The following is a 12,215-nucleotide window of genomic DNA, read 5'->3' on the forward strand; positions in this document are numbered from 1 at the left end:
ATCCAATGAGTGAAGCGAAAGGAGTATCAGACTCTTTCTAACTAAAAACCACACCGTTCCTACTCTTGCTCTTCTTCTTCTTCTTCGAGCCAAAGCCGCAGCAACCCGCTCATTAGTCCGCAGCTCTGTCCCTATTAATACATAGGACTCATTATTGGTGATAAGTAACCGTAACATTGTATGTCTGAACTTTTATTTACCCCTCCGCGGACAGAAAGCCTGCTGACCACAAGAAGCTGAGTCCTATTTCAATGTAGTACAAATTTAACGCTGATTTCCTTTTAAAAACTTGTCACTTTAACTAGAATATAGTAAGGTCATCCTCAAACCCGACTCATATAATATGAGACCTTGTATTACGACCACCAAGAATAACGGTTACATGCGTTTAACATCGGAAACTTTCCAACCGTTTAATAGATGTGCATAGAAAAGCGGTTTCAATAAAATTAGTGACGTCACTGGAGTGGCCTGACCATGTAGGTAATCCTCGCGCCCGTTCTAACCCAATGCATAAAGCTGACAGCTTAAACGACCGGACCATGAAAAATATACTTTAGCTAACTTTTTTTTGGATACGAGTATATACTAAAAGTGTACGTGACCACTGGTGTAGGACAGACTGCTGTCCTATAGGTACGCAACGTTACGCCTTTTATCCCCAAAAGGGTAGGCAGAGGTGCACATTACGGCACGTAATGCCTATAATTTACAATGTACACCCACTTTTCAGCATTTGTGTAATAAGTCCCCTGAAATAGAGGGTGAGCCAAGGCGAAAAAACCCAGTAATACTTTGCCCAACCCGGGAATCAAACCCGAGACCCCTTGTCCGCATTTGCGACCACTCGATCAACGAGACAGACCCGAGTCCTTTAGATACTGACCTATTATTAACTGTGATTTAACTTTGAACTCTAAGCCACCTACCAAGTCAAGAGATGGCAAATCTCCTCCTGTGATAACGACCTTTATTCAGCAGGGGATGTTGGCTGAACCACCCACGCCTAACTTGCACCAGTACATACCTCTTAATAGATTATGAAAGCACCAACTCACGTAAGAAGTTTTTTTTACGTTTTTGCTGCTGATGATAAGTCATGATGCGGTCTTCGATGGAGCACGTCTGCACACAGGCAACCTATTCACTTGGTATTTGAAGACGAAGAAGTGATAACAAGAACGTGAATGGTTAGTGCAGTGGCTGACTGGATGACCCAATCAGTCATGACTCAAGCACTATTTTATAAAATAAAGTCCATTTCAACTTCTGTCTCTCAACAAACTCCTAATAAAAAAAAGACAACAAATATCTGAATAAAAAATCAAACCAGTCCATTAAAATTAGCTTTGTTTTCACAAATGGAATTGTTAAACTATATTCTGATTGCGCAAGGGAATCGGATAGTAATATTTCACTAGAACAGATACTGCCAATCGACTAGACCAAAGCTTGATAAACAAAAATCACTCGTATTGCTATTGGTATAAAGATGTTTATTTCAGTTCAGTGCTTTTGAGTGTGTGCTATAATGTTAAGAGGTCTCCCACGCAGTCATCAAATCCTAGCTCATGAAATATCAATTGAATAGAATCGATTATTTAGAAATACCTGCCGTGCTATGACTTGAACTACTCTTGTATTTATTTACTAGGATGCCTTATGGATCATTTAGATACCTAAGTATTTATTCAGAGTCAAGAAAGTCTGCTAAAATTGTAACAAGACTTACTATTAATAGATTAGAATATCTAAATTCGTCCAAATTAAAAGGTAAATATAGTCCTACGTTTTGTTACCAATTTAGTCATGTCGCATTTCAACAAACTAGCAAACAGCGCGTGATAATACACTGCTGAACTATGAATCTCATTTACAAATGAGAGGTTTGCCATTACGAGTATCTTCACGCTTGGTAAGTGGGTTGGAGATCGCAGTTTGAAATTTTGCTCGATCGTATTCTCGACCGTCTTTGGTCGAGATTATTTTTACAACCAATGAAATGAAATGATTTTTGGAAAAATTGAAGTTACAGAATAGCCTCACCAAGATTTTTGGTGTTAACAATTAATGTATTCCACTATACCGTGACCACACTGCTGACTTAGCCAAAATACATAATACTACTATCAAAATTTTGCAGTACTGCTGCCTGTCATTGTTTTTTGCGTGTGAAATATTTTTTTTCATTTTTCATTCTTTCTTAATTTTCTATTTTGTCTTTTCTATACATGAAACAAAAATTCTCTTACTGAATACGAGAAACATTTAACAACAAAGTCCGATGTTGGCCGTCAACTAATATAAGCACACTGTTCATAAAACATTATGATTAGGTATAATAATTAACTCAGAGCTCGCATCAAAGAGACGAGTCAACTGTGAAGAGTAACAACAGTAGTATCATTAGGTAATTTCGTTAAAATGTTATTGGATTTGTATACTCTGTGGATTTCTTGCTGTTGTTGTGTTGTTCATTTGATTATAGCTCGGTATTGACTTCTCTATTGGTCGAGTGGTTTGAAATATTGAACTATTTTGAGGTAAAAGTCTTAGTAAAAAAATCGGAGTATGTAGTATGGAATCAAAAGACGTCGTAAATTTAAAATGGTAGCTGCCAGGCTTACCATTTTTGCTAGGCCACGTCTCCATAAATTTTCATACATGTGACAAGCAATTGAGTACGTTGGTAAAATAAAAGTTTTGATGCGAATACTTACTACGAATAATAGTTTCTATTTCAGCTCTGTTGCGTTTTCGAATGCTATAAAAGAAAATCTTGGTCATCAAACATTCTCCCGTTTTAAAAATATTCACTATATTTTTGAACAGTACTTCTGTTCTCCCTTTCTTGCACACTTTACGTAGGCGTCTTGATACAAAGTGCTTAAGCGTAGGTTGTTATGATAAATTTTAAAGGAGCTCTAACGTCTAAGAGCCCGGGGCCTCTAAATAGTGTAAATTTTCTTTCCACTGTGTTCTATTAGTATGTTTTTGAATGGCTTTGATCTCCAAATTCGTTGCTTTGGACTAAGAGTTTCATACAAAAGGATGTTATTTAATATATTACACGTGTTCCCATGTATAATGTTGTATGTTAGCTAATTTGTAAAGCATTAGCTTGATGAGTTGATGAAAAAATCGTGTAGATACATCTTTCCTTACAGAATGCGTAATGTTTTCGTGAGTTCAACGTTTTGTAATTTAATTTAGATTGGAATTTATTTCTGATCGGCGTATTATGTTACGTAGTAAGGGAATAAAATTAACGAACCTTTTGAAAATGAAAAGAATGGCAAAAAGTTATATAATTAGTTTCTAACTTAACCACTATATTGTCAATGTATGACTCCTATAATAATGCAATTATTCTGGCATACTTTTAAAAGATAGGAAACAGGGAGTTTTTTAGTCAGTAAGAGTTTGACACTCTCTCTCGCCTCACTCAAGGCGGGAGAAGTCATTGGATAATTTTCCTCCTCAAAAAAAATCCCATATTTTACCTGTCTACTTTGAACACGTAAACAACAACAAACAAAACTCAATGACTCGAAAAAAATATGATCAGTTATTGACATTTTTGAACCCAACTCAACAAGCTGCCATTCATAAAAAAAAAACATGGAAATAATTATGTCAATCCTTTCCCTATACCTACGAGATACGCTTGTACCGCAATGCGTAAAAGTCATTTCCAGTTCAAAAGCAGAATTCAAAAGGGCCCTTTGTCGATCAATGATGTAAATGATAGATGCTGTCTGTCCGGAATAATATCGTGAAATTATTGAGCACACTCGTTCTCATCATGAGCTCGTTTTGAATAATTGCACGCGTCCGATTGTCGAGTTTGTTTTTTGATGGATTTTCGATTCGCTTGGATTTTGTACCTGTGTATGGTAAATGTTCAATGGTTGATAAATTGAGTATTGATTGACGTATGAAGTAACTAAGTAGTCTTCTGGTCTTAATTTTCAAGTGTAAGTTTTCAGTAGGAGTGGACTGGTTTACCGGGGCTTCGGCTCGAAGGACAGGAGTAGAGACGGGGTAGTTTTTAGTCAGTAAGTGTCCGACACTCCCTCTCTCATCTCGCTTCGCGCGACAAAAATAATGGTGCTGAATGTTAGGAATTCGAAATTGGAAATCTAGGATTTAAAACTTTAAGAACTCCATCATGGGTCGTATTTAATTTTAATCATCCATCTATGCATATAGACGTACTACTCTACTATTCCCATAATAAAAATCAGTACATTTCACAGTTCTATCAATCGTAAACTATTGACACCACTCAAATAAACCAATATCGAATGACACACTGGAAATACGAATCGAACACATATCGAAAACAATAAGGTAAGGACTTATAAAAATTGAAAACGGAAAAAAGTCGCGTAAAAAACCGATGCCGGGGTTTTTATTCATTCAAATTTTCAAATCCGGCTCGGGATTGCCGAAACATCGAAACGTCAGTCGATCTAACTCGAAGTGGAAACTATTTTACTGTTAGCATTGGCATTGTAACCAGGCGGGGTTTAGGTTTGTCATCCGGGTAAAGCGATAATTGAATGTGATTGAATGTAATGGAGTTATTTTAATTTTTATAGCTATTATAGAAATAATTGTAGAAAATGTAACTTACGGTTTCTTTATAATAGGCAAGGGAATCTGCTAAAACAAGTATTTTAAAGAAGGGCCAAATTAAGAGTACCTTAACCGAAAAGCATGCGTGAAAAGACTGATGACTGCTGATTAAGCGAAAGAAATGTGTAAAAATCGTAGCAATTGGCGTTTGATTATCTTTTGCCTACCACCATGGGAGACAGGCGTGAGACCATTCACATATGTGATGACCTAAGGAGATGGCATTTTGTGTGGTGCTCAACGAATTAGAAGTACATGTGTCACTCCTAAGAATATCTCACAATAAAGACGATTATTATAAAAACATTTACTAACGTATTTAACCAATTCATAGCAACAACAACGCAGTGGAACTCCACCACAACATCAAATATAAAAACTCGGCAAAATATTACATTCTCAGCGTCTACGAACTTGTCGAAATAAAATGACACGATTCCACGTATTTTTATAATAATATCATGAGTATGGTGATACTACGGTTACGTACAATATTAACAGAAAACGCGAAATTCTTTCAGAGCCCCGGCATTTTCATCACGGTGCAATATTGAAAGCATGGAACGGTAAAAACGCGTGCGACATTTTGCCTCTATTTTGTTTTTTTGATGCATTTTATTTTCGTGTGTACGAAGTAGGTTAATTGTTATTTGTTGATGTTGTGTTCGTGGATTGTTGGGCGATTGCGTTGATCTAGGAGTTGAGTGTACTGAGCTCGAGATTGAGTGTTCGATTTTCGATGAGAAAATATTATATTATTATTATTTAAAATTCTTCATCAAAAAATTTTCAAAGACAATTTTAACCATCTTCATACTTTTTAAAGTATGATATGTAATTATTTGCGCAGCTGTGGTTTACCTTCTGACGTAATAAATTAATTCCATATAATAATGAGCTTACCTCTATTATTGAATACCTGTTTTAATTTTCTTCTATGTAGGTACGATTTAGTTTACATTTGGATAAATCTATTGACCTTTATATTCTATAATTAGCGATCACTTTAATAAGGTAAAAATAAAATGAATGCAATTTTATTAAAAGAAAACTTTATTCATAGACTTAAGAATCAGGATTTACTAGATAAGTATCATAAGCGTCGTAGTTGTTGTCTGAATCAATTCCATCTGAAATTATAAAGAAAACATTTTAAAGAAACCTTTTTTACACTTTGTTAGTTAATTTTCAGAGTTTTCAGCTCCTGTTGGTAAACAGTGTTGGCCAACCAATATCTAAAGTACCCAGACAATAAATACAATAATGTTGACGCAACCTAAACTTGTGTAAAAATACAAACACTAATTTAACAAGTCATTACAATAAATGGAAAACTCGATTTACTTCGATAAATACTCACCATGAGTGCCTTCAACGATCAGTCTGAATATGACTAAGATAATAGCGATAGTTCCCAATATTCTTTGATACATCTGTAACAAAAAATGTTCTTCATATAGGCTATTCATATAGTCAAATAATTATGCATGCGCATTGCGTCTAAAAATACATTTCTTAATGATAATTGTAACGTTAAGTTTTGTTCTAAAATTGTAAATTTTACACTGATTCGTGGTGAGTTACATACCGATCGTATTCCATAGATATTTTTAGAATTTTATACGCATAGAGCGTATACCTATGCAAATTATATTAACATATATATAGGTATTAACAAATTGACTAACAAGAGAACTTAAAGAGATCAATATCAATAATTTTGAGAAGAGAAAATATAAACAGAAACATTTATGCTACAAATACATACACAACGATATTAAAAACGCAAATATTTATCTTGCAAAGAGCATCGGAATTTTTCATATAATACAACAGAAAATGCATCAAAAATATTACCTTATTTTTGTTCAACTTCGACTGGCAAAACAGGACCGGCTCGTCAAAATACCAACTGAATTGTGATAAGCAACATAAAATATTTTATTTTATTAAAACGATCTTTATTATCACAGCTGATAGTTCTATTTTGTTTAAATTTTACATTTTACGCCAGAACACAATGACGCGGGTACAGATATATAGAAAAGTAAATAATATTATTGAAGGCAAGCCCCCGTATTGAACAAAGGAATAAGTACCATAATTTATTCGTGTTTGAGTTTACTATTAAACAATGAAATGATATGTCTAATTGTTTTTAAAATTAGTACCATATTTGAATAATAGATATCAGTGTTAATTTCCCACTAATTTTGTAAAGAAAGGAACACAAATTACCTTGTTTTTGATGTCAGCCTATGAACACATTCCGGAGCTGCGGACAACGTAACAGGTTACCGGGGCTCCAGCTCAAAGCAGAAAAAGGAACGAGGTAGTTTTTAGTCAGTAAGAGACTCCCGCCTTGAGTTAGGCGGGAGAGAATTTATTGGATGATTTACCTCCCTCAAAAAAAGCCTATAAACACAAACAAAGAAGTGATTTAAGAGATGAGATTAAAAATGTTTAATTTTTTTCTTACAACCCAAGGTGAAAATGTATGACTCTATGTCATTTAACTCGGGAGGAGAATAAGGAGTATAGTCACAGTCACATACTCAAAATCAAAGTCAGTGTAGGTACCTGTATCTACTACGTATTGGTAAGTGTGATGTCATGTTTATAATCGGCCATTTAATTATAGTCTTAACTGAACCCTGAAGTTTCATCAATAATTAATTGCATTTTTCTTTGTCCCAAATGATAATAACTCATAAAGACCATATTTGGTCAGTTGCAGAAATATCTTTACCCACAAAAGTGGTCTACATATAACAATTTTAAGTTTTTTTTTAGCAACACACGCAAGGCTTCTCATGTAACAGGTGTCTAGACTTCAAGGATACATACACAATATTTAAAATATTTTGTTTTGATCTTTTGAGGTACGTCTAGGTTTGCCCAAGGTTTGCCCAACTCAAAACCAATCGTTTGACGTTGACAATACGAAATTAAAGGCCTTCAATTTTGTAAAAGGTAGCTAAGGACGTTCGACAAGTACTTATTTTATTTCCATTATAATTTTTATATCAATAATGAAACAGAACACAGCCAGCGGCTTCCGTGAGATAAAAAGTGGCCTTTGTATTTTTCTACACTATAATCTACCCTTGTTCCAAATTTCATTCCTATTCCTTCAGCCGTTTTAATATGAAAGAGTAAAAGACATCCATACTTACAAACTTTCACATTTATAATATTAGTCGGATATCAATACTTCACTACACAATACACTTTTAAATACAGGGGTTACCAGATCAACCAATTGGGATATACAGTCGTACACATAATAATGAAACAATCATCTCAAGTGAAATAGTTGATGAATACATTATACATGGTATAATAAATTAAAATTATATTATTAGTATTTTCGTACATTCATTTATTTCTTTTACTTGGTTGTTACATTTTTAAATATTAAATAAAAAAAAAAATAAATAAAACATTTAAAAATATAAAAAGCAGTAGCCCACCAGTAACGGGTAAAATCCAAGCTACCGGTCAGGGCTCAAGAGAGAGGAATTACCGGACATACGCGCCGTGTCCAGAATACTGCCTTCTGCATTAGGAATAAGATCCAACCATCTAACGTTTATTCAGGTGTTGGTCGAGCTTTTACTATTAAACATGCAGATATGATATCGTCACAATGATTGCTGAATCTAATCCCATTATGTCGACAACCTGCTTGAGCTAATCATCAGTGTTGATTTACTGGCTTTATCTAATTTTCAGCTTTCACAAGATTCTCGTCAAGGATTGTTATATCATTAATTGTACGGCTTGGTTCTCACCACAATGTCAGCCTATGTTAACACAACTGTCCTGTCTGTGATGCTAGTTCGGATCCCAATACAGTGGTTACCTGGGCTCAGGCAGATACTTATAATACGGCACTTCAGAGAAGTTTGTATTTTAAAGCAAGTGGTTGATTTATCCTGGTACAAGAGTCTGTGCAAGTACTCTCCCGCTAAATGAGAACAACCCGAAGTTATATTGATGGATTTCCCCTGGGCGATGACATGCCCGACAAATGTCAGCCGTTCCATCCTTTATAATATACTTTCAGTAGTTGTTTCAACATAACTTCGTCCATAATTGCACAGACAAAACCTTCCTTTCTTAAGTTCAAAACGTAGCCAGGAACGGACGCTAAGAAATGTATCTGGCCCATGTAAGGCCCGATAGTAGCGTCCGTGCAACTCCTTACTTTGAATACATTCTTGCGATCCTTAGTGCTTAGTAATAGGTTCTCTCCAGTCCATTAGTCGAGAAGTCAAAGTCCTTTGTCCACTGAGACAACATCTCGATACCCCACCTCCATTTTACCAAAATTCGGAGATGCACACTTGACTGTTCTTTAGGGTTTTGGCATTTAAAAATGCCCCCCACATTTAATGTAAGTCTCATTACTGAATCGTGGGTGATTTGCTCAGTCAACAATGAACGGACTTTTCTGTCCAGGGCGTCCAGTTCCGTTTGAGTCCACTATTTGTATGCCAAAAGTTACAGAAGTACTTTGACCCAACCGTTGTAAATTGTCTACCATGATAAAAGACTATTAAGTTTTTTTTAGGCGGCCAAAGAAGCACACACAAGGCTTGCTTCATGACAGGTGTCTAGACGCTTCTGAGGATACCCACAGTAATAGGTTTCGGTTAAAAAAGTTTGTGGTATCAGAGTTTCGTGTTTCATCTGATTCCTAATTTCCCCCTCTTTACCCACATTTGTCCACACCAAATTCCATCCAATGGCATTACTGAACGTTTCAGTGACATTTACGTAATTTCATTAGATGCGAGTTGTTTGGAGCAAGGTAGCTTTAAATCATCCATGTAAAGTGTATATAATTTCTTCTTCTCAACCTGTAACCTAACCCGGAATCCTCAAGCAAAGTGCTTAGAGGATTCAGAGCTAAGCAAAACCATAATGGACTCAAACTGTCACCCTGAATATACCACGCTCTATCCTAATGGGTTCATCGTTCTACAAATTTGTGACATCCTGGATGAACTTTTCCATTGTCTCATACATGACATCAGGAAAGCACGCAGAGCTGTATCGACTTTGTACAGCTCCAGTACCCTCATGAGCCATGTATGTGGCACGGAGTCGTAGGCCTTCTTATAATCTATCCAGCATGTGGACAAATTCTTGTGAGATCTACGAACCTGTTGGCAAATGGACATGTCAATGAGGAGAAGCTCCTTAGTACCACGGGACCTATTCCTACATCCATTTTGAGAGGTAGACATGATATTATTGTCTTCAATATGCTTATTAAGTTTTTCTCTCAAAATGGATGTTATTAAATGTTAGTATTATATTATTAAAATACATTATGTATGGTGAATTTATGTAAGTATAGCACACGAAAACGATATTGATAATTTTGTTCAGTTCTTAACCTTCTCTTCCCTTATTCACATAACAAATGAGGAAATCGCGCGCATATAATCACATTACCAACATCCACAGTCCACACGCCAGAACAAAGCCTACCTTTTTCCGTCACCCAAAATAAAGAATACCAAAAAAGAAACTCATATGCCTAAATAAGTCAATTTCCCCAAAAATTTGAAAGTAAAAGATTACAAAGGACTTTGGAATTAAATTGTATTTACATAATTTAAGCAACACAGGTGCCGGTTACTCCGAAAGGGTAAAAAAGTTAGGCACACGCGCGGTTGCCCCTTTTAATTCAAGCGGCTGTCGTGAAGTTATTTAGGTAGCGTTTGTACTTTGTAATTTTTTGGCCGACACTGTAAACAGAGGGTTATGAGTGTAGAAGTGAAAGTGTTGTGTTTACGTGAGCTGTTTTGTTAACCTTCGTTTCACTATGTAGTTCATGGTTATGTGTTTGGAATATAGATGTTCTCTTTTTTTCATGTTTACGGGAACGTAAAGTAGGTTTTTTTTTTTGTTTGGGGGAGGAAAATTGTCCGATGACTTCTCCCACCTTGGACGAGACGAGTGGGAATGTTAGACTCTTACTGACAAAATATTCACCCCGTTCCTACTCCTGCTTCTAGAGCCGGAGTCCTGTGGTAAACTCGCTAGGTAGTCCGCAACTCCGTTTCAAGCATCAGCCCTGCTGCGACGTAAAATAAGTGATTTTGGAATTTGAAGACGAAAAGTGCTTTCCAGTATAGTACGTATCCTAATACGTAAGTTACCTAATACCTATAGATTTCAATTAATACTTGCTTGTATTGAAATACGTCTTATCTCATTAATATCCTGTTATCTTGTGCTACTACAACAAGAATTAATTATACGAACATTCCCTTTTTAGTAAAGTAACCGCATTCCGCGACACGAGTAGTTCCCTACAAAAGGAGAATTGAGTAAATAAAACCACATTTTCTCTCGAAATTTTCAAGGAAACGTCCTTAGTTTTGTAACAGAAAGATAAATTACTGGATGGGAAGAATTGTTTCGTGTTTACTGATTTTCTGTTGACATGTATTTTCTTAGGATTTATTGTCGGATCCATAAATCTAGTAAGTTAAATAAAAGGCCTAACCGTTCTTAGCCCTACGTTGTGTAGAAATGGTTAAACGAACTAACAAGTTGTACAACATAGCTCTGAATTACTGAACCTATTGACAACTGATGACTTGTCTTTACAAGAAATAGAAAGTAAAACATGTCTTCCGTTCCATTCGATTGCTTGTATGGTCCACTAACAGTTACAAAACAAAAATCACACAATCACAACGTCACATCAATAAACAATAAAATGTAAACAAGAAAAAACCAAGGAAGTAACAAAAAAAAACCAAACTCCTACTAAATAAATACTCATTGCAAATAAAGAAAATAAACTTAAAAAGAAATCGGAAGTCGGGCAACATTTTAATTTAACAAATGGCAAGTTCAGCCAACTTGGGCGGGAAAACGTATATAAACATGGCGGAACGTTGTTTAGACAAAAGATAAAAGATAAGAGAAGGAACTTGTAAGCCTGTTGTTTCTCTGTGATAACGTTTTACGCGGCTCTCTCCGAGACCCGATATAAGTTTTTCAACTCGAGACAGGCGACATTGTCAGCGATTAGCGATAGTTCAGGGTCTACTTGAAAATTTCCTAGAACAAACACTAAGCCACTTTTTCTGAAAGTGTATATTTTGTAAGTATTCTTTGTAGTAGTTGTATGTTCAGTGGTCAAGTCAGAATTACTTTACAAAGAGTTGATTTAGATAAACTGGCTCTTTGACTATAGAGTTAGGTAAGTATTTATATCCGTCCACTATTTCGACATTGTGCGTGGTGGTAGATATATGAATATTGTTTTGAAATTAAATATGAAACTAATCTTCTAATGTTATACGTATCTTCACATAAATACATTAAATGTTTTTGCAGTTTCAGTATGTTCTACAAAATGTGACTATAGGAACTATTGTTTTCTTACAAATTGGTTAGTAAACAATGTATCAAACATAGCTATCTTGTTGGAGTTTAGAAGATAGCTCTTCTCTCCAAACTCCACTCGTCAGCTCTCAGCAACGCTGAACTACCAAATATGTATCAAGTCAGCCAAGATTCACGAAATCCGCTACACTTTACAC

At 35.5% G+C, this 12,215-nt stretch overlaps 1 long non-coding RNA gene across 1 annotated transcript; it reads right to left on the minus strand.

Moving 5' to 3' along the window:
- Window positions 1-5,676: 5,676 nt before the first annotated feature.
- LOC118263673 (uncharacterized) lies at window positions 5,677-6,661 on the minus strand. The gene is made up of 3 exons (XR_004782611.2): window positions 6,499-6,661; window positions 6,002-6,074; window positions 5,677-5,771 (listed from the first exon to the last, which is right to left on the minus strand). It is a non-coding gene; the product is annotated as an uncharacterized LOC118263673 (long non-coding RNA).
- Between the last annotated feature and the right edge of the window lie 5,554 nt (window positions 6,662-12,215).

This window comes from Spodoptera frugiperda, chromosome 27 (assembly GCF_023101765.2).
Source record: "Spodoptera frugiperda isolate SF20-4 chromosome 27, AGI-APGP_CSIRO_Sfru_2.0, whole genome shotgun sequence".
Classification (NCBI taxonomy): Eukaryota; Metazoa; Arthropoda; class Insecta; order Lepidoptera; family Noctuidae; genus Spodoptera; species Spodoptera frugiperda.